Below are 26452 nucleotides of genomic sequence, written 5' to 3' on the forward strand. Positions count from 1 at the left end.
AACAGCTCTTGTCTCATGGGGTAAGTGTGAGGGTGGTGTGGGACAATGTTTGGAAATGCTCCACACAGTGCCTGGTGACTGTGACCACTTAACCGTTAGCTATTGTTCTAACAGGACTCTGTCTGTCACCCATCAGTGGCCTCAGGAGCAGCGGAGGCACTGTGGATGGTGGAGGTGAGGACTGGTGTTGGCACATGGGAAGGGAGGTCATCCTCACTGAGGACTTGGGGAGAGTCTGGGGGTGGGGGTGGGGTCCAGGGGCCTCACCCGAGTGCCAGCGAGGAGAAGGCATTTCCTGTATGGTTTCATCCAAAGCAGAGAATGGAAAGAGCAATAGTTATCGACATTCCAGGGACTCTTCTGGACACATTCACATATGTGAAATTCCTTCATCCGTGAAAACCGGCAAGGAACCTCATGCTCTCCATTTTACAGATGAGAAAATGAAGGCTCAAGACAGTGAATTGGCCCTGGCCGGTTTGGCTCAGCGGTTAGAGCGTTGGCCTGTGGACCAAAGAGTCCTGGGTGCGATTCCAGTCAAGGGCATGCACCTCGGTTGCGGTTCGTCCCGGGTCCTGGGTGGAGAGACAACCAATCAGTGTGTGTCTCTCACATTGATGTTACTCTCTCTCTCTCTCTCTCCCTCCCATTCTGTCTGAAGATAAATGTAAAAATATCCTTGGGTGAGGATGAAAAAGAGTAAATAAATAAATAAGTTCACATTAAACGCCAATAAAATAAAATTTAAAAAGTGCATTGGACGAAGCTGCAGAGTGGGGGTTGATCCCAGAACCTCTCGAGCTTCTGTCTGCTATACCCCACCAGGGCCAATGGAGACGAGCCTGGAGGGATGAGGCCTCTTGGGAACAGGAACCAGGGAGGACGCCACAGCTCCCAGAAGTGCGGGTCGTTCGGTTCTCCCCTCCCCTGGGGGGCCCAAGGCAGTCAGGCCCCAGCAGCGTTTCTGATGGCCACAGCACCCCCCGCGCAGTCCATTCTGTCTCTCTGCACGCCCCAGCCCAGCGCCGTGCCGGGGGCCTTCACTAATGTTCCTGAACAGACCATCCCCACAGACCCAGACAACAGCCCAATTATCTCCGGCCAATCGCAGGGCCGCTCCCTGCTTGGGGTCCACGTCTAGAGACGATTTCTCTTTTTCAGGAGAGTCAGCCAGGGGCCTGAGAGCTGCTGTGAAGGTAATTGGGAAAGTCTGGCCACGGAAACCCATCCACCCCTCCTCCGTGGAAAGAAGGGTGGGGCTGTGAGAGCCATGGGGATGGCTTTCAACACGGCTGCCTGCACCAAACAGCGGGAGCCAAACCAAGGCCCAGGGGCCACAAGGGAGGGGACAGAACACTGGGAGTCTGTGTACTAGAACTGCGACCACAAAGTTATTTTTCAGCCCTGGCCGGTTTGACTCAGTGGTTGGAGCGTCGGCCTGCGGTCCAGAGAGACCCGGGTTCGGTTCCCGCTAAGGGCATGTACCTTGGCTGCAGTTTCTCCCCGGCCCTGGTTGGGTCGTGCGGGTGGCAGCCACTCGAGGTGTCCCTTTCATGTCGATGTTTCTCTCTCTCTCTTCCTCTCTCCCCCTCCCGCTCTAGCTGATCAAAAAATGGAAAAATGTCCTTGGGCGAAGATAAAAAAAAAAAAAGTTATTTTTCATGTACCCTTCAAAGCAGGTTGAGACACGCCTTCCTCTTCCTCCTCCAGCCACACTTCTCTCTTCTTTCCTTCTTCACTCCTGTCCCATGCCAGCAACTGGTGACCAATAATAATTAAGACACTAATTGGGGTTCCTTCTCTATTCATCACACCAGGAGCCCTCTCTGCTTTCTCTCTTCTTTCCTGTTCCCCAAGTCCCACCCATCAGCAAGTTCTGCTGGCTTGCCTCCAACATACACACTGGATTGGATAATTTTTCTTCCCCTCCGCTGCTGCTTTTAGTCCAAGTCACCCCACCTCGTGCCCATACACCTGGGAAGTTTCTTAACTCTGGATGATCCAACTCCGGAAATGCAAATCAGGTTACTTGTCACTGCCCTGAGCCAACCCATCAATGACTTTGCTTTTAAAATAAAAGCCAAACTCCTCCACGTGATCCTGCACCGGGCTTCCTGTTGCTCCTTGAACATGCCATGCTTTGGGCCTGCGCATTCCCGGTTCACGTGTCTGGATGCCTCTTCCCCAGCGTGTCTGGTTCCTTCGGGTCTGAATAGCATCTTTATTAAGAGGACTTTCTGAACACCTTTTCTAAATAACCAACATGCCCCACTCCCCAGTGAACTGGGCTCCCACACCTTCTTTCATGGTCTTCACAGCATTTATTATTGTCTGAAAAGATTTTGTTCATTGTTTGTTGTTTTATGGCTGTGTATTTCCACGAGAATGTGAGTTCTGTGGGCATAGAGACCTTTCCTGTTTGCTCATCACAGTATCCCCATCACCGAGGAAAGGTGCTTGAAGAACATTTGTGAATTGCATGTATGAATGCTGGGCATGGTGTGAAGTGATTTTCATATTACATCTTACTATTCTGCCTAGAATCCTATCAGTGAGGGACTGTTTTCACCCCCATTTACCAATGAGGAGACTGAGAGACTGAATATGCAAATGGACAGCGGCCAGTTCATAGATGGCAACAGAACTCTGACCCACACCCTCTGTAGCTACCATCCTGGGACAGCAAACCACAGCTTCTGCAGCGATCATGATGCCCCAAATATTCAGGACTTGGCCAATAACTGCCCACTTCCCTAATTTTTGTTCCTACTTCTAACTTAGGACCAATCAGCTCTTATGGGACATTCTGCTTCTAGGGAGCCCCCCTCCAGCTTTGTCTGGGAGCTGCCTCCAATTAGGCACACCCGAAGCCTCTCCCTTTCCCGCTATGAAGCTCTCCCACGCCTCTGCCCGCCTGTGGGTCTCTGGCAAACACAAGTGATGGTGCCTGCTTCCCTCGCTATAGCCAGCTCTGAATGAGTAGCCTTTGCTTGTTTGCATTTGGGTGGTCTTTGTTATTTCCATGGAACTGAGGCAGCTTGGAGGGATTGGGGATTTCTCAACGTCATGCAGCTAAGGAACAATTGGAGTAGGATCTGGGTCTCCTGTGTTTGACTCCACAGCCCCCTTTTCTCCACTACATACGGCTTTCTTTCAAAGAGATTTCTCCCTTTCTCTGTCCCAAACTAAGGGACAAATGGTGTGGTCACAGGAGTGAGGGAATGGCGGAGCAGAGGGTCTCAGGACGGCGGCAGGCCGATGAGCCGTCAGCTCAATCACAGGCTTTCAGCCTCACAGTCCTCTTCCTTCTCCATCTAACAGAACGAGTGCCAGTTGTTGAGAGTCAATCATTTGTTCTTGGGTTGTTATTTGTCTCAAGATAAGTACGACTATGGAGAGATTCGTGGGAAAGGAGCAATTAGTATTCCCATCTATCTCAATGAAAGATGATAATAACATTAATTAATAGCCAAACCTGGGTGCAGCAGAAATTTTTAAAGTCTACCAGCGAGAGATCTTCAGGAGCCATGTCTTTTCCTAAGTGCCTCTCTGACAGGTGCCCATTTGTTACGGGAACGAGAGGCTGTCTGCCTCTTCCATCACCGGTAGCTGGTCTCCAATGCCTGGTCCTCATCCTGCAATGCCAGCTGTGGGCAAGCTCCAGGGACACCATCTGGAGCCCCAGGAAGCTGGTGGACAAAGACTTGGGGTGGGGGCGGGTGTCCTGGATGAAGCCATGGCCCCCCGGAAGCAATGGGGTTACCTAGCTGGATTTAGGAATGGAGAGAGACCCCGGGAAAGAGCATCTGGTAGGGTTAGCGTTAGATTTGACCTTTTTCTGATCGTAGCAAGGCATTCCCCTCTGAGGAACTACCCTGGCCTGGCTGCCAGTCTTTTTGTTTGGTTAGGACTGGCCCTGTCTCCCCTTCTCAATCCCAGGGGTGAAACATGATCCAGGCAGGTGTGAGGTGATCTCTCATGGTAGTTTTATTTGCATTTTTTGGTGATATTGAACATCTCTTTATATACCTATTGGTAATTTATATGTCTTCTTTGGAAAAATGTCTATTTGCCATTTTCGAAAGTTAAATTTGATGGGGTGACCATGGTTAATACAATTATATAGGTTTCAGGTGTACGGTTCTACAATATGTCACCTGCATATTGCGTTGTGTGCTTACCACCCAAAGTCTACTCTTCTGTCACCACGTATGTGACCCCCTTTACTCTCTTCGTCTCTGTCCTCTCCCCTCCTCCCTTCCCCTTTGGTAACCACCGTTCTGTTGTCTATGAGTTTCTTTGTTTTGTTTGTTTGTTTTATATTCCACATGTGAGTGAAGTCATGCGGTTCCTGTCCTTTCTGTCTGACTTATTTCACTTAGCACGAAGCTCTCAAGATCCGTCCATGTTATTGCAAATCCATTGCTATTATTAAATCAGTCTGTTCTTTTGCTATTGAGTTGTATGGGTCCCGTGTATATTTTGGATATTAACCCCTAATTGTATATATGGTTTGCAAATATTTTCTCCCATTCTGTTAGGATGACTATTATTAAGATTATTATTATTATTAAGATTGACAAGTGTTGGTGAGGATGTGGAGAAACAGGAACCCCCATGCACTGTTGATGGGAATGTAAATTGGTGCAGCCACTATGGAAAACAGTATGGAGGTTCCTCAAAAAATTAAAAAATAGAACTACCAATTGGTCTAACAATCCCATTTATGGGTATATACCCAAAAATAATACAATCAGTATCTCAAAGAGATATCTGCACTCCCATGTTCATGGCAGCATTATTCACAATAGCCAAGATATGCAAATAATCTAAATGTCCCTCAATGAATGAAGAATTTTATTTTATTATTTTTTTTATTTTTTTATTTTAATTTTAATTTTTTATAAATTTTTTATTTATTTTTTTGTTACAGATATTTTACCCTTTTACCCCATTGGCACCCCCCAACGCACCCCACCTCCGCCCCGTCCCCGGCTTAGTTGTCCATGTCCATTGGTCATGCATAGATGCACATAAGTTCTGTGGTTTATCTCTTCCCAACCCCCCACCCCCCCACCCCCTCTTCTGAGGGATGTCAGTCTGTGCCCTACTTCCATGTTTCTGGGTCTACTGTATTCCTCAGACTGTTATGTTCATTATATTCTGTATATAAGTAAGATAATGTGGTATTTGTCTTTTTCTGGTTGGCTTCTTTCACTTAGGATAATACTTTCCAGGTCCCTCCATGTCGTCTCAAAGGATAAGAGATCTTTCTTTCTTACCGCTGCAGAGTACTCCATTGTGTATATGTACCACAGCTTTTTTATCCATTCGTCTACTGGTGGACACTTGGGCTGTTTCCAGATCTTAGCTATTGTAAATAGTGCTGCTATAAACATGGGGGTACATATATTCTTCCTGATTGGTGTTTCAGGCTTCTTAGGGTATATTCCCAGCAGTGGGATCACTGGGTCAAATGGAAGTTCAATTTTTAATTTCTTGAGGTAGCACCATATTGTTTTCCATAGCGGCTGCACCAGTCTGCATTCCCACCAGCAGTGTATTAGAGTCCCTTTTTCTCCACACCCTCGCCAACACTTGTTGTTTGATGATTTGTTGATGGCGGCCATTCTGACAGGTGTGAGGTGATACTTCATTGTCGTTTTAATTTGCATCTCTCTGATGATTAGTGATGTGGAGCATTTCTTCATATGTCTTTTGGCCATTTGTATGTCCTGTTTGGAGAGGTGTCTATTTAGTTCCTCTGCCCATTTTTTAATTGGGTTCTTTGTCTTCCTTTTGTTGAGCTGTAGGAGCACTCTATATATATTGGAAATTAACCCCTTATCTGATACATCATTGGCAATGATCTTCTCCCATACAGTGGGTTGCCTTTCCATTTTGATGATTGTTTCTTTTGCTGTGCAGAAGCTTTTTAGTTTAATGTAGTCCCATGTGTTCATTTTCTCCTTTATTTCTGTTGCCTTAGGTGATGTATCAGTGAAAATTCTGCTCCGTATGATGTCCGAAATTTTGTTGCCTACATTTTCTTCTAGAATTTTTATGGATTCACGGGTCACATTTAAGTCTTTTATCCATTTTGAGTTTATTTTTGTGTATGGTGTAAGTTGATGGTCTAGTTTCATTTTTTTTGCATGTAGCTGTCCAATTTTCCCAACACCATTTATTAAAGAGGCTATCTTTACTCCACTGTATGCTCTTGCCACCTTTGTCAAATATTAATTGAGCGTATTGCCTTGGGTCCATTTCTGGGTTTTCAGTTCTGTTCCACTGGTCTATCTGCCTGTTCTTGTGCCAGTACCAGGCTGTTTTGGTTACAGTCTCTTTGTAGTATAACCTGATATCTGGTATTGTGATCCCACCTACTTTGTTCTTTTTTTTCAAGATTGCTGTGGCTATTTGGGGTCTTTTTGGTTCCATATGAACTTTTGAAGTATTTGTTCTAGTTTTATGAAATATGTCGTTGGTATTTTGATGGGGATTGCATTGAATCTATAGATTGCTTTGGGTAGTATGGACATTTTAATGATGTTAATTCTTCCAATCCATGAACAGGGTATGTGCTTCCACTTTTCTATATCTTCCACTATTTCTTTTTTCAATGACCTGTAGTTTTCTGCAAATAGGTCCTTTACTTCTTTGGTTAAGTTTATTCCTAGGTATCGTAATTTTTTTGGCGCGATGGTAAATGGGATTGTTTTTTCAGTTTCTCTTTCTGTGAGTTAGTTCATCATTGGTGTACAAGAATGCCGTCGATTTCTTGACGTTAATTTTGTATCCTGCTACTTTGCCAAATTCATTTATTAAGTCTAGTAGATTTTTGATGGAGTCTTTAGGGTTTTCTATGTATAATATCATGTCATCTGCAAATAATGACAGTTTCACTTCCTCCTTTCCAATTTGGATCCCTTTTATTTTTTCTTCATGTCTGATTCCTGTGGCTAAGACTTCCAGTACAATGTTAAATAAGAGTGGTGAAAGTGGACATCCCTGTCTTGTTCCTGTTCTTAATGGAAATGTTTTTAGTTTCTGTCCATTGAGTATGATGTTGGCTGTAGGTCTTTCATATATGGCCTTTATTATGTCGAGATATGATCCCTCTATTCCTACATTGCTGAGCATTTTTATCAGAAATGGATGCTGGATTTTGTCGAATGCTTTTTCAGCATCTATTGATATGATCATGTGGTTTTTATTCTTCATTTTGTTTATGTGGTGTATCACATTTATTGATTTGCAAATATTGTACCAGCCTTGCATCCCTGGAATGAATCCCACTTGGTCATGGTGAATAATTTTTTTGATGTATTTATGGATTCGATTTGCTAATATTTTGTTCAGGATTTTGGCGTCTATGTTCATCAGGGATATTGGCCTGTAGTTTTCTTTCTTCGTAGTGTCTTTTTCTGGTTTTGGAATTAGAATTATGCTGGCCTCATAGAACGTGTTTGTAAGTTTTCCTTCTTCTTGAATTTTTTGAAATAGTTTGAGGAGAATGGGTGTTAGTTCTTTTTTGAATGTTCGGTAAAACTCCCCCGTGAAGCCATCTGGGCCTGGGCTTTTGTTTGCTGGGAGAGTCTTGATCACCTCTTCAATTTCCTTAGTTGTTATTGGTCTGTTCAAGTTTTCTATCTCTTCTGGGAATAGTTTTGGGAGACTGTGTGTTTTTAGAAATTTGTCCATTTCACTTAGATTGTCGAATTTGTTGCCATATAGTTGTTCATAGTAGTTGTTAATGATCTTTTGTATTTCCGTGGTGTTGGTTGTTACTTCTCCTCTTTCATTTCTGATTTTGTGTATTTGGGTTCTCTCTCTTTGTTTCTTGGTGAGTCTAGCTAAGGGTCCATCAATCTTGTTTATCTTTTCGAAAAACCAGCTCTTTGTTTCATTGATCCTTTGAATTGTTTTTTTGGTCTCTATGTCATTTATTTCTGCTCTGATCTTTACTATTTCCATCCTTCTACTTGCTCTGGGGTTTTCTTTTTGTTTGCTTTCTAATTCTTTAAGTTGTGAGGTTAGACAGTCAATTAGAAATTTTTCTTCTTTTTTGAGGTAGGCCTGTAGTGCTATGAACTTCCCTCTCAGAACTGCTTTCGCTGCATCCCATAGATTTTGTGTTGTTGTGTGTTCATTTTCATTGGTTTCCAGGAAGTTTTTAATTTCTTCCTTGATCTCCTCGGTGACCCATTCATTGTTTAATAACATGCTATTTAGCCCCCATGTGTTGAAATGTCTTTGTATGTTCTTGTTGCAATTGATTTCTAGTTTCATGCCATTGTGATCTGAGAAGATGCTTGGTATGATTTCAATCTTCTTGAACTTGTAGAGATTTAGTTTGTGTCCTATCATGTGGTCTACCTTAGAGAATGTCCCATGTGCACTTGAGAAGAGTGTGTATTCTGTAGTTTTGGGGTGTAATTCTCTATAGATATCTATTAAATCCATTTGGTCTAGTGCTTCATTTAGAGTCTCTGTTTCCTTGCTTATTTTTTGCCTAGAAGATCTATCCAGTGCTGTCAACGGGGTGTTGAAGTCCCCTGGTATGATTGTATTGTTATCGATTTCTCCTTGGAAGTCCTCCAGAAGATTTTTAATATATTTTGGTGCTCCTGTATTGGGTGCATATATGTTTATCAAGGGTATATCTTCCTGTTGGATAGATCCTTTCAATATTATGTAGTGGCCGTCTTTGTCTCTAGTTATGGTCTTCATTTTGAAATCTATTTGATCAGATATGAGAATTGCTACCCCAGCTTTTTTTTGCTTTCCATTTGCTTGGAAAATTTTTTTCCATCCCTTCACTTTCAACCTATGTGAGTCTTTTGTTGAGAGGTGGGTCTCTTGTAAACAACATATAGATGAGTCATGCTTTCTTATCCAATCAGCTACTCTGTGTCTTTTTATGGGAGCATTCAATCCATTTACATTTAAGGTGATTATTGATATGTACTTATTTATTGCCATTTTTGTTTAGTGTGGTTCTATTTTTCTTCCCATTTTTACTGCTAATTACAGCAGTCCTTTTAACATTTCTTGCAGTGCTGGTTTGGTGCTAATGTATTCCCTTAGCCTTTTTTTTTGTCTGGGAAGCTCTTTATTTGATCTTCTATTTTGAATGATAGCCTTGCTGGGTAGAGTAGTCTTGGATTCAGATTCTTGTTTTTCATGACTTTGATGACTTCATGCCATTCCCTTCTGGCCTGTAGTGTTTCTTGTGAGAAGTCAGCTGAGAGCCTTATGGGGTTCCCTTTGTAGGTAACCTGTTGCTTATCTCTTGCTGCTTTTAGGATTCTCTCTTTGTCTTTAATTTGTGGCATTTTAATTACTATGTGTCTTGGTGTGGGCCTGTTTGGGTTCTTCTTACTTGGGACTCTCTGTGCTTCTTGAACTTGAATGCCTTCTTCCTTCACCAAATTAGGGAAGTTTTCTCTCACTATTTTTTTGAATATATTCTCTATCCCTTGCTCATTTTCTTCTTCTTCGGGGACTCCTATGATGCGAATATTATTACATTTCCAGTTGTTCCATAGTTCTCTTAAGCTGTGTTCCTGTTTTTTAAGTTTTTTCCTTTTGTTTTTCTGATTGGTTGATTTTTTCTACCCTGTGTTCTAATTCACTGATCCGGTCCTCAGCTTCCCCTACTCTGCTTTTTAAACCTTCCAATGTGTTTTTCATTTCTGATATATCATTTTTTATCTCTTCTTGTTGGTTTTTAATTTCCAATTGGCTTATTTTCAGTGTCTCTATGTCCTTACTCATGCTGTTCAGCTTCCTCAAGATCATGGCTCTGAATTCTAGCTCTGTTAACATGCCTAATTGCTCCACATTGATCTCATCTTCGGTGGAGGTCTCTTGCTCTTTCATTTGGGTTCTATTTCTGTGTTTCACCATTTTGGCTATCACTGTGGGCTTTGGAGCCTGTCAAGTTTTCCCTGTGGGTGTTGGTGTTCTGCTGTTTGTGGCTCCCTCTCCTGTGTTTAGATGAGCGAGGGAGGACCCACGTTGAACACCGCTGTCAAGTCTTACTCTCCTGGTTAAAGTTGCCAGCCCAGGAAAGGTACTGTTATCTTCTAGCTTTTTGCCAGGAGGCTAGCAGTCTAGGTTACTTGATGGGTTTTGGGTTGTCAGTTATTGAAAAGCTCCCTCAGGTGCTTAGCACAAGGGGTTTCCCGAGGGTGGGGCAGATGCTGGTCGTTAGTGAGCCTCAATTAGCACTTCAATGGCCCACAGGGTGGGGTTGGATCTCCAAGGGAGGGGCCGCTGCCTCTCCCCAGAGCCCTGGGAAGGAGCAATATGCCCACCGTCCTGCGTGGCTGCACTCAGCCAAAGCTCTGAGTGCCCTCCAAATCCCGAGTGCCCCGACACAGCTCCAGTCCAGTCTGCCCTCCCTCTGCCGGAGCCCAAGGTGAGTGGCTGTGGCTGTTTCAGCCTCTGTCCCGGCTGCGCTGTGGAGCCGCCTGGGAGTGTAACCCGAGGGCGATGCTCCCAGCTGAGGCCGCTGCTGAGCTGCCGACTATGGGCTCCCAGCCCCTGTCTCGCGCCTTCGCAAGCCTACCGGGAAGGAGTCAGTGTCCCTCGTTGTATGGTCCTCCAAGCTGCTTTTCTGTTGCTTTTTCCCGTCAATTTGTCTGTGTTATAGTTGTAATTCCAGTTTGGTTCTGGGAGACGGTCTGTGTAGCTCCGTTCACGCCGCCGCCATTTTTTTTCCCCCTGAATGAAGAATTTTAAAAAGTGGTATATATACATACATACACAGTGGAATATTTTTCAGCCTTCATGAAGAGTCTTGTCATTTACAACAACATGGATGAACCTGGAGGACACGATGCTAAGTGAAATAAACCAGACACAGAAGACAAATACCCCTGATTTTACTTACATGTAGAATCTGAAAGGTCAAATTCATAGAAAGAGGGACTAGAATGGTGGTTACTAGAAGCTGAGAGGTGGGGGAATTGGGAAGATAGTGATCAAAGAGTACAAACTCTCAGTTATAAGGGGAATAAATTCTGAACACCGAATGTACAGCATGGTGACTATGGTTAATAATGCATTATATACTTGAAATTAAAAACAAAAACAAAACATGACTCAGACCAGGCATATTTCATTCCCTTGATCTCCATGAGTGGTTCAAAGAGAGTTTTAGTCTTGTCTGGTGTGGCTTAGTTGGTTGGGGTTGTCCCCTGCACCAAAAGGTTGCCAGTTCAATTTCCAGTCAGGGCAAATGCTCGGGTTGTGGGCTCCATTTCCTCAGGGGTCATGCGAAAGGCAGCCAATTAATGTTCTGCTCTCACATCGATGTTTCTCTTTCTCTCTCCACTCCCCTCTCTAAAAATTAATTTAAAAACATTTTTTTTTTTTTTTTAATAAGAGAGTTGTAGGTTGTTTTGGGGGAGGCAGACAATGAGAAGTAAGAAAAACTGTGGTTAATTAGTGGATTAGAGGCATTCTTCCTCTTTTATGTCTCATGGGACAGTTGCTTTATCAACTGCTATTAGCCTCCCAGATTACCAGTTCAACTATTTAATTGAAAAATTATTTAATCTTCTACTCGTCTGGGTTCCCAGGGCACTCGTGCACAGAGCAGTGCTGGGATGGCAAAAACTCAGACGATATTAGTTAGATGAGCGAATGGAGGTTGGGTGTTACCTCTTACGCACGTGCCTAAAAATCGGGTCGGTCCGATCACAGAGATGGTGGTACCTATTTATGTTCGTCATCTCAGTGGTTATAATTGCCCAGGTGTGGCTAATAGAGTGGAAAGAGACAATACTTGGGAATGTTTTTAAATTATGTTATTTGTAGAAAGGTAATCCGTCAAAATGACAGTATTTAATAGTAATAGCAAGTAAGAGATAGGGTAGACAGAAAAGGAAAGATGGAGTGACACGTAAAGAAATATCACACCTAGGGGCATACCACAGTTTTCTTCTCGACACCAGCTACTGAGTACCCCAGCCTCAGGCTGAGATAGATGATCACAGAGGGAAGTTGAAAAGTTACCTTGACTTAGGTTTTAGAATGGTGTTTCTCAAAGTGTGGTCCATGGACCGCTGCGTGGGACAAACTGAACCCGAATCTATGGGGCGGGGCCAGAGTGTGTATTTACAACAAACTCCGAGGTGAACTTACGAGTGTTGGAGAACATGTGGTCCGGATTTGTGGGCATTGCAGGCACATGCTTCTCACGGGCCCTGCACATCTGGACTCCGCATGAATCTATGATCAAACTGAAAGGATGGAGGACGAAGACCGGGGCACGATGAACCTTAAGTAAAGGAAAGTGATATGGGAAGGCATCCAAAGTGAGATGAACTCTGCCTCAAAGGAATCAGGTTCGTATTAAAGAAGAAGGTTGGGTTTAGAGAGAGATTTCCAGGATTGGGGTCACATGGAGGGAAAGAGATGTCCTCAAGGAATGAAAAAGGATGTTTCTGGGCAAAAGAAATATAGCTCCCATCGTCCACTCCACAGGCCAGGGAGGTAGCTTGAGTGGGGACGGTGATAAAAACTAACACAGTGTACATCTTGGGAAAGTAACCTGTGGTAGGAGCATTAAAAATATGAAAAATTGGGGGCAATAAAGCTGGAATTATGGATGGGAACAGCGGAGAAACTAAATATTATGCTGGCAATGCAAAGGCATTTACTTTTTTTAATATGTAACATAAAATTTACTTTCTAAGTTATTTCAAAGTGTACAGTTCAGTGGCACTTCAGTACATTCACATTATTGTGTAACCATCACCACCATCCATCTCCAGAACTTCTTTATCTTCCCAAAGTGAGGCTCTGTCTCCATTAGGCATTAACTCCCCTGTCCCTCTCCCCCGGGCCCTGATAGCCACCATTCTACACTCTGAGTCAATGAATTTCTAGATGCCTTGTAAAAGTGGAATCATACACCATCTGTCCTTTTGTGGCTGGCTTATTTTGCTTAGCGGACAATTTTTGTGGTTCATCCATGCTGTAGCATCTGTCAGAACTTCGTTCCCTTTTCAGCCTGAATAACACTCCATTGAATGTATATACCATACCTTGTTTATCTTTTTATTCATCAATGGACGTTTGGTTGGTCATTTAATGGTTTGAACAAGAGACTGTTATGTCTGGGCATTGATGGAAGACATGGGAGTAGGGATGGGTCGGGTAAGGACAGAGTTCAGAATGGGGAGACGCTACAGGCTCTTTGTGGCCAATGAAGAGTCTGGGTTCTGGCTAACTAGGACAGATAAATAGATTTAATGTGGTGAGTGCATGATTGCTGCATTGCACAGAGGGGAGAAAACTCTGTGATGGATTAGCTCTGTCTTCCTAGGAGTGCTGAGTGTTTTACGTTCCTGGTTTCAACTGCTTGGCTAGGTTCACAGCACTATTGGGTCTAGAATTAGCTTCTCTAGCTGAGGGGGCCTGGGCAGTGCCTGAAGGGTTATTTCCAGCTTCAGATTGTAGTTCTGGTTTAAGAGGTTTGAACAATTCAGCCTCTGCCTTTGGCAACATCTTGAACCGAAGGGTCAATAATGTGTTCTTTTTCCTCTGCTGAGTCATCGATGGTTAGAATGGGACAGCCTGGAATTCTTGATCCCAGGAACCTGTGATAGTCCTTACAGAAAAAGGGCTTTTGTTCATGGACCCACAGTCATATCGAAGTAAATCATTGGGGACTGGATGCTTTGGAGAACAGGGAGTCTCCCATGGGTAACTATGACTCTATTTTGATTCACTCAGAGCTTTCCAATGGGCTTCCCTTGTCTTTGCCTGCCCAGCATGCCTTCCTTCTCCCGGTAGCAGTCCTTGGCTTTGCCCCAGGGGAAATGCCCCTCTCCTCTTCCCCGTGGGCTCAGTGGGGCTTTCAATCAAGGTGCTCTGCCCTGCTACAGCCCCCAGCACAGGGGCAGGCACATGACAAAGGCTGGCCAGTCGGAGCCACCTACATCCCTGGTCACAATGTGATGCAGGGAGAGAACCATGACCTAAACATAATCCTTGAGAGTTGATACCTGCATGTAGCAAAAGTAGAAATCTTTCTTTTAGATCAGAGGTTGACAAGTGTTTCCTGAAAAGATCCAGGTGGTAAAAGATTGAGGCTTTGGGGGCCATACGGTCTGCCCAAATTACTCAATTCTGCTGTTGGGAAGTGAAAGTAGTCCTAGACGCTATATAAATAAATGGGTGTGGCTGTGTTCCAATTAAACTTTATTTATAAACACAGGCAGGGGGCCGGATTTAGCCCATTGCTAACCCTTGTTTTAAATGAAAATCACTGGCCCTGGCCAGTTTGGCTCAGCGGTTAGAGCGTCGGCCTGCGGTCCGGAGAGACCCGGGTTCGGTTCCCGCTAAGGGCACGTACCTCGGTTGCAGTTTGTCCCCGGCCCTGGTTGGTCATGCGAGTGGCAGCCACTCGATGTGTCCCTTCACATCGATGTTTCTCTCTCTCTCTCCCTTCCTCTCTCTCCCTCCCACTCTATCTGTACAAAAAATGGAAAAATATCCTCGGGTGAGGATAAAAAAATAAAAATAAATGAAAATCACTGGAATGTAAGTATGTAGGACCCACCTTAAAACCAACTCAGAGGAAAGCAGAACTAAAAGGCTGAGAGAATGAACTCTACAACAGTCACTGACTCCTGGATTTAGCCATGCCTGAAGGTAAATCTTCTTTCTCTCACTCCTTGGAAGGCTGGTAATGTAATCCAATATTACCCTTCATTGCTTAGGTGATTTGATGCAAGTTTTGCCATCAAAGAGTCCTGACTCATATGGATCCTCTTCAGCAGTTTGCTCTCAGAGCCCTATAATTGTAAAATGCCTGAGCTGGAAAGACTCATCAATGATCTGGGAAGCAGGGGGAAGAACAGGGCTTTAAAAAATCTTAGCCTGGAGGCCTCTGTTGAACTTTACCACTAGCCAGAATCAGAGAGGCTGATCCCATTCATTCATAGCCCACACAAGTCCCCATGCACTCTTTCAACCATTTATTGAGCAACTAATATTTGCCATATCCCATGCCCTGATCTAGAAGGAAGAGAAGAACAGACATTTATTGCATTGTATGATATATGTACAGTGTCTGTACGACGTACATATAACATTTCGCACCATCCTTACTGCAGCCTGGGAAATAGAATTGCTCTCCCTATTTTGCACTTAAAGAATCAGCAGTAAAACTCAGAAGGGTTAAGCGATTTGCTCAAAGTAACCAAGACAGTAAGTGAAGAAGTTAGCGTGTAGTCTCAGCCCTGGGAGGCTCCAAAATCCAATTTTTCTCCCCAATACCATTGCTATCTCCCCTGACAAGAGGCCAAGAGTGGGGGCTTTGGTCCCTGTTATAGAGGCAGCCTGTGCATAATAAGCTGCTTGTTGCATGGAGGAGGGATAGAATGAAGAACAGCCAGTGGCATCTGTCATCTGTGCGCCAGGAGCATTATAAGCAAACCCAGGCCTGTTAGCTGTGAACACAGACCCCAGCTCCTCTTTCAAGTAAATTGCTGGTGTTGTATCAGAAAACTTCTCTCTGCAAAATGCCAACAATGCAGCGGTGCTTACATTTTATGGGTGCAAGGTTATGACTGGATACATAAAACGGGAGGAAAAATATCTGTGACTGACAAGACTTGGGTGCACATTTATAATTTTTTCTTTTCTTCCAAGCCTCTTTCCCAAGCAGTTCTGGAGTGGGAGAGGGTCCTTAAGGAGAAAGTTAACAACAAAACTGCTGACCGGAGGGTGTGCAAGGCACTCACTGGGGCACGTTGAGGGGCTGGCGGTCTCCGCTTTTCTGAAGAATCGAAGGCTGTCACTGGGAACATTGCAGCCCACTTGAAAATAACGACGGTCCTACCCAACGCACTGGCATTTGGGGTGTGGAAGGACAGGCTTTGCTTCCCTTACGTGTGGCGCTGACTCCGCTGCTGGAGTTCTCTGTAGGGTTTGTGTGGGCAGAGCCTGGGATGTGAGCTCAGGCCTTGGACTGGTGGAGAGAGAAGAAAAGGCAGGGAGAAAAGTCGCTCTCCTTTTCCTCGCTCTCCTAGGCATACAATGGAACGTAGAGAGGATCACACAGAAGTGCAAGATGGAGGGAGACCGACATGGAGTGCCGAGTTAGAGAGAATTAGGGGAGGAATCACAAAAAGGGAAAGACAGGAAAGAGCCCCAGTCTGAGCCCTGAGGACAAGTCAAAGAGGCACAGGGATGTCGAGAGAGAGAAACAGATACTCACATACATTGGTGCAGTTACACGCACACAGATGTACACACAGATGTACAGGGAGAAATGTGTGTGCCTACATGCCCACATACACCTGAAGAGAGAGGCGGAGGGAGATAGAGATAGAGAGAGAGATAGAGAGATAGATAGAGAGAGACAGAGAGACAGAGAGAAATAGAGACAGAGAGAGAGGGAGAGAGGATTGGCAGAGTGCAAGGAGCAATGCTTAATCTAGAAAGAACAGAGAGGAGCCCTTCTTGGTGACTTTAATTCTGACATTCAACCTGAGAAATGAAGGAATGCGAACTCCACTCTTGAGTCTTTTAAATCATATGTGCCCAGAGCTCGAGCTGAATGACAGGACATTTGAACACTCACTGAGAGCTCGCGCACAGCCTGAAGATGCTCTTCTGAGTGAGAGAACATCTACCCTGGCATCCTGTCCATGATCCAAAAATGCGAACCTGTTGTCCTGGCCAGCAGATGCCTCCCAGCCATGGCCTGAGAGCCCCGAATGTCCTGAAAGACAGACACCCTTGTGACATACCTCGAGTCCACACTGATTCGCTTATGGCACTCTGTCAGCCTGGGCTGGCCAGCCTGCTTGTCAGGGATGCATTGACACCCAGCAGTCACACCCGGCATGACAGCACCTCGTGGTGGTGGCCCCTGATGTGACCTTCATGTTTCTTTGAACCAAGATTCTGGTGGACAAACCATGGCCTGTGTGGACACTGTAGCCTGAGAGAGCACCAACAATGTGAGCGTATATTGTTACTTTGGCCAGAGAGGGTGTGGTGTTTGTGTGTGCATGAAGAGTTTGTGTAGCCCTGGCCAGGTGGCTTGGTTGCTTGGAGCATTGTCTGTACACCAAAAGGTTGCAGGTTTGAGTTCCCATCAGGGCACATACCTTGGTTGTGGGTTTGATCCCTGGTCAGGCACATATGGGAGGCAACTGATTGATGTTTCTCTCTTTCTCTCTATCCCTTCCTCTCTTTCCCCCTCTCAAATCAATAAACATATCCTTGGGTGAAGATTTAAAAAAAGCTTGTGTGTTAGTTTCCCGTAAAGAGCATGCTGTCTTGGAGCGGCTTCCATATTTGTTTGTAGAAAGGGACATCACCTTTGTGAAGTGTTTGCCACAGCTCCATGGTCCAGCCTGTGTGACAGTGTCCTGTAAATGAATAGTTACATAGTTACCCCCTTTCCTTTTGCTCCTGCAGCAGCACCACAGCAGACATCCATGTACCTGCTTCTGTGTCCACACGTGAGTCTTCTCCAGACCACGATGAGTCAACTCTCTGTGCTCAAGTGCAGGGCAAACATTGCCAGATTGATTTCTGAGTCTTTTGCCCCAGTCTTCTCCCTGTCTCTGAAAGCATCATGGCAAGGACATTGAACGTGTTAAAATTTTTGCTAAAATACCTGGGGCAGGCAGACTAACGATCCCCCACAGCTGTCCAAGTCCTGGTCCCTGGAAGCTGTGAACATATTAGATTATACAGCAAAGAGGAATTAAGTTTGCTAATCAGCTGACCTTGAGATGGGGAGGTCATCCTGGATTATCCAGGTGCGTCTACTGTGGTCACAGAGGTTCTTCTAAGTGGGACAGGAAGACAGAAGACAAGAGTCAGAGAGATGATGCTGTGAGAAAAACTTGCCGACTTCGAAGACAGAGGAAGGGGCCACAAGCCAAGGAATGCTGGGGACGTCTGGAAGCCAGAAGAGTCTAAGAAAGGCATTCTACCCCAGAGCCTCCAGAAAGGAATGTAATCCTGTTGACATCTCTATTTTAACCCAGTGAGGCCAATTTCCCACTGCAGAGCTGTAAAATAATCAATTTGTGTTGTTTTAAGCCTCTAAGTTGGTGCTAGCGTGTTACAGCAGCAACAGGAGATGCGTGATCCCAAACCCCCTCTCGCAGCCCAGAGCAAAGGGGAGTCTGTCTCTGGAAGCAATTTTATAGAACTGATGGGCAGGAAGCTAGAGGAGGTTGAGGCTCAGGGGAGGTTTCCAGGGCCACCAGATCTGCAGAGACCATGTCCATATTTACTGTCAAAAGACTCCCATTTTGACACCAGACTGCAGTCATGCTAGGACCACATGGTAATTGTTATCAAAGCCACCTCCTCCCACCCCAGAGATGTTCCTCACAGATGTGCATGGATAGGCAGATATTTTCACAGCCCACCTGAGAGACAAGGTTTGGTGAGGAGAGAAGGAATTCTCCTCAGACCAAACTCATCCCAGGTCCCATGAGGGAGAGCCTCGGGTTTCCCTGTGAATGGAGCATCCTTGTGTACAAGGTCACCTTGATCAAATACTCACCTTCCAGAGCAACCTGGAATGTTGGATCAGGCCCCCAGTGGGGGAATGAGCAGTCAGGGTATCGGTACTATTTTTGCAGAAGCACTATTTCATCTCACCTTGCCCTTCTCTCTCCTTGTCTTCCTGCCTTCCCCTCAGTTCCACACACGCAGACTCCCTCTCCTTCTCAAAATTAAAAGGGACTCGCTAATGCCTGGACAGCCCTGACACGCTCTGGTGGCATCAAACACTCAGGTGGGTCTGGGGCGCCTTCTGCCAGGGGCAATCAGCCCTGCGAGTTTGGAATTGTTGTGTAATAGGCGGTTTCAACCCTCAGTGTCTGTGGGCTTGGGCGCTGCATCAGCTTGAGAATAGCATCAGGCAGCATGTATTACCAGTAAAAAAAGAAAACACAAAGATATTTTCATTTGAAGAGATCAGCTAAGGGCCGTGAACTGAGGAAGCATCTGAGCAGATCCAACAGGAAGATTCTGTCTTGAGGTAAGAGAGGATGGACATGAAGAGTGTTAGTTCGGGAGCTGGGTGCAAATCTTCGCTCCATCACTCCTAAACTCTAAGATTTGTTTCCCCCGTCTGTGAAATTTAATACTTAGTTTCTACCCCATAGTTTGCAATTAAGCATTGATAAAAAAAATCATACATGTTCCATATTTTCCATTTTTGAAGGTCTAGGTTTGTGAGCTTGGGTGAGTCACTTTAGCATCTCCATGCCTCGATTTCCTTAAATGTAAAATGGGAGTATCATTGACAACTACTCATTAAATTGTATGGATTTAACATGAATGAAACACTGAGACTAGTGCCTGGCCTGGTGTTATGTGCCCAATAAATGTTACATACGGCAATGAGATTGTTGTCATATTTTAGTTTGCAAATGACGGAGACCCACCTTCACTGAACTCTTAAAAGGTGGTGGTGGGTTTTGGGCTCAAGTAACCAAACTATGGATAGAATGAGAATAGAGGCAGGGAGAGAGGGTCTTTTTTCTCTCTCCAGATCCCAGATCTCTCCTTTATGCCTGCCAAGGTTTATTTTATTTTATCTATTTTTTTTTTTTTTTTTGTCTTTCTGAGAATGGTTTTCACTTGCCTTCATGGCCACCAATAGGTAAAAGTCATACGTTTCTGGCTTCCCTACCAGGAAAGGTAAGACTCTAGCTCCAGCTCCAGGTAGAAATATTCTGGGGAAGAAGTGTGATTGCTTTGGCTTCATCATGTTTCTGCCCTCTTACAACGATCACTGTCGACGGGGTGGTGAGGTCCTGTGATTGGCTCAGCTTTAATCACATGACTATTTGGGGGTTCTGTGATTGGCTCATCTTTACTCAGATGACTATTCTGGGTGGCTTGTATGTGTGGTTGGAATAAAAGGACTACTATTTCCCCAAGGAAGGAGGTGCTTTGCAGACAGGAGCAGATTTTGCTACAATTAAAAAAAAAAAAAAAAATCCCAGCATATTTTCTGTCCCAGAAACAGGTCCTCAGGGAATCATACTCTGTTCACTAGCCCTCACCTCAAGGATCCTTAGCTCATAATATTAGCAGTAAGGATGAACTAATAGTGCAGGTACCTACTAGGTGCTACATACATTCTGTTGCCCTTCCCCTTTCCACAGCCAGAGATGCAGGAAGCCCGCCACATAAATCATAGAAAGCTTCCTGAGCGAATCTACTGGAGACCACCCCGCTCCGGGACTCCGGGAACTCGAAAGCAAATGTAACTCAAGAAACACAGCTCTTACCACTGAGTAATTAGGCCGTGATTGTTGTTTATCTGTGCGCTGTACTGTAACTCCCTCTGCCCGAGGCTGGTGCTAGGGCTGGGAAAATACAATTTCCTCCAAACTAATTTAGTTTTAAGAGGAAAATGAAAGTTTAAAGTAGTTTAATGTTTCGGCAAAACCATAATGGCTGGGGAAGATTGGACAATGTGAACCAATAAAGCCCTCTAATTCTGATAATAACTCAAGGCTTAACTCTTCCACATATCGGAACCCATGCCCGAGCCGACATTCCACGCAGGCCGACATGGATCCAGCAGACGGTCGAACAATCACTCTTCTTTATTTATTTTAATTTAATTTTTTTAAAGAAACAGTGTCACTTTTGACTTGAGCAGAGCTGTAAGGACACAGCATTTAAGATAAGTGATATAGCCCTGAGATACCTCCAAGATCTATGCATTTTCCTTCTAGTCACATTTCCCTTAGACCTGGGATTTTCAGGGGAAGCATTCCATCCTTGGGTTCTGCGTGTAAAATTGTTGTTGGAAGGTCTGAGTTAAAATATTAGCTCTGAAATGTGAAAGCTCGGGGAGCCTCAGTTTCTCATTTATAAAATACGGAGAATGAGAAAGACTTGTAGGGCTGTTGTGAGAATTAAATAAGATAGTGATGTAAAGTACTTGCTGGCCAATGAGACAGACAGACACACCACAACCACACCACACACACACATATACAGAATGAAGAGAAAGAACACAGAAAACCACATTTATTCACTTGCCACAGTTTTTGAGGATCTCCTGTGTGGCTGGTATTATCACGGGGGTCTAAGGGTTCATAAAGCCATAAAACACTGGAGGATAGGTCTTAGCACCCAGATGACCTTTGTAGTTCTGCCCCTGTCCATTTGCTCGGATTATTCTGTTTCAGTCAGTTGACTTTTTATTCTTAACCAAATTTCAGAACACATTTTTGCCTCTTTATGTGTTCTATCCTTCCTAACCTAGATGTGTTTTCCCCTCTGTTCACCTGTGCAATTCCTAGTCATCCTCCAACCTCAGGCTTATCTGATTACCCAGGCACAGTTCCCTGCTCCCTTCACCGACCTGCCACAGCACTGCGTTCATCTCGGTGACAAACCATAGTTTAGTTTTATAATATGTCTCCTCACATGTTTTACCACAGCATGAGTTGGATATGTTTGAATCGTCCCGGTGTCTCTCTTGGCGCTTGGTACATGTCTGATCAGTGAATGTTTAGAGTACGAATGGGAAACACATGACATGCCTGTCATAACTCTCCCTGCTCATGACAGACATCACTAATCGATAGGCTCAGGATTTGTCTCAATCTAGGGCTCCAGCAGACACCCTCAATCGATTACAGTTACCATGTGAATGGAAACTTACTGGCCATGCCTGAGTCAGAGAATCTTTCTAATTAGTGTTTCCTAAAGACTGTTCTTCGGACCACTTTCATCAGCGACTCGATCTCTGGAAATGGTGCCCAATGACCTGTTTTTGAAAATAAAAGGTTGAGGTGATTTGGGGATATTCTAAATACGGAGTCACATGGATCTACATGTCATGGCCTTTGAGTTACTTAACTGAAGTAAAGCTGTGTAATCTAGTGTTTCAGGCACTCCTTTGAAAAATATTACAAAAAAGGGAGAAAGAAAAGAATGGCTCAGGCAGCTGCCTTCTCCTCCTGATTCCATAGGCCCCTCCACTTGACAGAGGTAATACTCCAGACTACTGATTTTAACTGGTCTCACAACCCAAAAACTCTGTCCTGAGAATCCCTTCATTCCTCCCTCTTTATTTTTAAAGTCATATCAAATTGCGGCACTCTTTCTACAATGACAATTTAAAAGTCTCAAAATTTCTCACTTCCCTCTTTGTTTGCCTGTAGTCACTGAGGATGTTTATTATAACAGAGCCAAGAAAAGAGTGGCTTTGGATGGCAGCCAAACGGAGACATTCTGTGTGAATATATACCTGTTTTCAAAGTTGAGAATCTGCTTCTCTAAAAGTGTGGCTCAGTGGACTGAACATCATCCCATGGACTGAGAGGTCCTGGTTCAATTCATGGTCAGGGCACATGCCCAGGTTGCAGACGCAATCCCCAGTAGGGGGTGTGCAGGAGGCAGCTGATCCATGTTTCTTACTCACATCGATGTTTCTATCTCTCTCTTCCTCTCTCTCTAGAAAAGCAATTAAAAAAATAAACAAATAAGTGAATGCAGTCCTTGCGGATTTGGCTCAGAGGTTAGAGCACTGGCCATCGGTGCATACCTGGGATGCAAATTTGATCCCTAACCCAGGTCGGGGTCATGTGGGAGGCAACCAATTGATGTGTCTTTTACATCAATGTTTCTTTCTCTCTTTTTCTCCCTCCCTTCCACTCTCTCTAAAAATTTCCACTTTCTCTAAAAATCAATGGAAAAACATCCTCAGGATTAACAACAACAACAACAAAATTAAATAAAATAATGCCATTTATAAAAAAAAAGAGTGAATGCACAAAGGATTCTACCCACTTACCTTTCCTTTCCTTCAGTGGATTTTGGGTGTCATTACACAGAGTCAGAACATCAGTCCCCATCCCCTTCAACTTGACGTGTCCTCTCTCTTCCCTCCCCCCAGGTGCACAACAGCCTTGCTTCCTGCTCTCCCTCTGCTTCTCCTTCCTCTCTCATCCCAACCTCTAATGATCTTTGTTCAATTATCCTGAGCAGGTGATGGAATTTGGGAAAAGGGTTGAGAATGAATGATGGGTGGGCAAGAATCTCAGGTAGGCCGTGGCATGACTCAGGGAAAGAAGAAGAAAACAAATTACTCTCCATTTGTTTAGTTTGTTTCTTCTCAGTGCAGCTGGCCAGCTGGTCTACCTGACAAGCAAGAAGAGAACTGGTGTCTGTTAAGTAGCGATTGTTTTATTTGAAGCCCATACGTACCTCATTTCACCATTTCATTTACCCTTCATAACCATCTCCCCTTCACATCAGTTACTATCTCTATTTTATTTTTAAAAATCCTCTGGGGATCAGAGGATTTTATTCTTTATTCTTTATTCCTTATTCCTTATTTTCATTTCTTCAAAAACAGCATTGATTGAGCATTAACACGGTCCTAGTCTCCATGCTGGTCGCTGGGGACAGAACAGTGAACTAAAAAGACACTTTCTGTGGCTTCATGTTACAATCCAGCAGTGGAAAAGATATTAATGAAATAGTCACAAAGATACATGTAAAATGGCAGCTGTGAGAAGCCCCACAGAGGAAAGGCACACACTGGCCACATGAAGGGCAATCTGTCATGATGGGAGGAACTACTTGGAAAATGTGATATCTGGGCTGGGTAGGAGGTAACCAAAGAAAGGCAGGGGAGGAACTTTACAGCCAGGGAGGTCGGCATGCCTAGGTCCTATGGCAGGAAGAAAATTGGTATGTCAAAAACCAAAAAATCAAAAACCAAAACAAAACCTAAAGAAGGCCAATTAGCTAGAGAATGGTGAGGGGCCTAGGTAGAGGTAACACCAGAGATATCTGTAGGACTCAGGCCATTCAAAGCCTTGTAGATCCTCATTCTGATCTACTTGACAATGTAAAAATGTTCTCTAGGCAAAAATATTAGGGCCTAAAGCTTGGGTGTGGGGCAGAAAGCTGTCTCATTGACCACTCCACGCAGAGCCTAAGCACTCAAATCTGGCCCTTAGGAGGATGAGCCTGGCCAGGGGAAAATACTGTAAATTCATGGAACTGGTGGCTGATGCTGTTAGTCCATTCTCTCCCCAGCCCCTGTCATGGTAACACCACACAGACATCCTTTCCAGGCTGCTCCTGAAGCTACCTCCCTCCCCTCCCTTCCCCTCCTCCTGCCTTTCCGTTACAACTTTGCTTGAAGGCAGGGGTTGGTTGCAGGAAGCAGCAGATTATTGGAAAATATAATCTTCCTGAGCCATGGTAAGATTTTGGTCATTATTCCAAGAGCATTAGGACGTCACAGAAAAGTTTTAACATTAAAAAACACAAGGTGTGCAAAGGTTTTCTGGGTGCGGGAGAAAGGAGTGAAGAGAGAACAGGAATGCACACAGGGTGACCAGTGAGAAGGTTGTACAGTTACCCAGGTGGGAGGTAGTGCAGACCGGGTGGTGTGGAGGTGCAGAATAATGTGTGGATTTTGGACATTTTAGGAGCTGAAGTTGTAAGGAATTCATGGCAAATTGGATTTGGGGGAGTTGGCAAGGAAAGAGAGACGTACCAAGGGAAACTTCCCTTAAAATCCCAGTCGTATATGCTCTTGGCCAAGGAAAACAAGAAGGAGATCAAGGATGCAGCTTTGTGATAATGGAAGAGAAGCCTTTTGAGAAAGGAGAGAGTAAAAAAGGAATCACCAGCGACACTGAGAGGTAAGAAAAATGCAGGGTCATGGGAACCAAGGGAGAGAGTGTTATGGAGAAGGAAGTGGTTCATATTATAAAATGCCACATGGGTCAGATACAAGAAGTGTTCATCATCTCTGGCAACCAGAAGATCCTTGATGACCTCAGACTGATCTAATTTCTATGTTTGTATAAACTGAGGAAGGGTCCCAATTCTTGCCATATAGACATTGGTTTTTTATTATGTATGTTTTGAACTACTCAAGGCCAGTATAATGGTGCTTTTCCCTCTCAAAACAATTACTTTCAAGAGGGCACCATTAGTAAAAACATCTCCACTAGTCATAGATACTCTAAATCCTGCCTCTTTTCTCCAAATCAGTGCTTTTCAACTCTAACTACACATGTAACTCATCTCAGGGTCTCTATAGAAGTACCAAAGCCAGGGCTCCACCCCCCTCCTAATTGATTCAGTCCCTGGTCATGGAACACTGACAAGTATAGTGATATTTATTATGGAACTATGTGTTAGTTTTCTTTTGCTATATAACAAGTGGCCACGAATTCAATGGCTTAATATGACATTCATTTATTATCTAATACTTTTTGTAGGTCAGAAGTCCCGGCATGGCTGAGCTGGGTTTTCAGCTCTAAGTCTTACAAGGTGTCTGCTGAGTGGTGCTCCTTTCTGAATCTTGGAGTCCTCTTCCAAGTTCATTCAGGTGTGTTGACAGAGTTCAGTTCCTTTTGGCTGTAGGACTGAGGTCTTCAGCTCCTAGGGGCTGCCCCACTCTATAGGCAGTTTTCAGTGTGGTTGTTTGCTTCTTCAAGGCCCACAGGAGTGTCTGTTGCGTTTCTTGTTTTCTACTCTAAACCGTATTTTATTTTTCTTCTTCTTATTTTTTTGATCCTCACCTGAGGATATGTTTTTATTGATTTTAGAGAGAGAGCAAGGAAGAGAGATAGAATAACATGGATGGGAGAGAGAAACATCCATCAGTAGCTTCTCATATGTGTCCCGACCACGGATCAAACCTGCAACCCACGTATGTGCAACCCACGTATGTGCAACCCACGTATGTGCCCGGTCTGGAAATTATACCTGCAATCTTTTGGTGCAGCTGCTTTGGAAAACTGTCTGGCAGTTCTTCAACAGGTTAAACACAGAGTTCCCTCATAATCCAGCAATTTCACTCCTATGTATATACCTAAGAGAATTAAAAACAGATTCACACAAAAACCTGTACATGAATCTTCCGCCTTGTTCATAATAGCCAGAAGGTGGAAACAATCCAAAGGTCCATTAATGAATGGATAAACAAAATGTGGTCTATACATACAATGGGATAGTATTTGGCCATAAAAAAGGAATGAATTATTAATATATACCACAACACAGGGGAAGCTTGAATACATTATACTAAATGAAAGAAGCCAAACACAAAAGATCACATGTTTTATGATTCCACTTATAATAAGTAAATTTATAGAAATAGACAACATATTAGTGATCACCAAAGGTTGGAAGAAGGAGAGAATGTAGAACGACTGCTGAAGGGTACAGGTTTTCTTGGGGGGGGGGAGTTAAAAATGCTCTGGAATTACACAGTGAGTATGTTTACACAATTTTGTGAATATACTAAAACGAACTAAATTGTAAACTTTGAAAGAGTAAATTTTATGATATGTGAATTATATCTTAATAAAAATTAATTTTTAAAAATGTGACCTTAGCCCAGCCTGTATGGCTCAGTGGATTGAGCAATGTCCCATGGACTGAGAGGTCC

The sequence above is a fragment of the Molossus molossus genome, unplaced genomic scaffold (genome assembly GCF_014108415.1).
Source record: "Molossus molossus isolate mMolMol1 unplaced genomic scaffold, mMolMol1.p scaffold_m16_p_3, whole genome shotgun sequence".
Classification (NCBI taxonomy): Eukaryota; Metazoa; Chordata; class Mammalia; order Chiroptera; family Molossidae; genus Molossus; species Molossus molossus.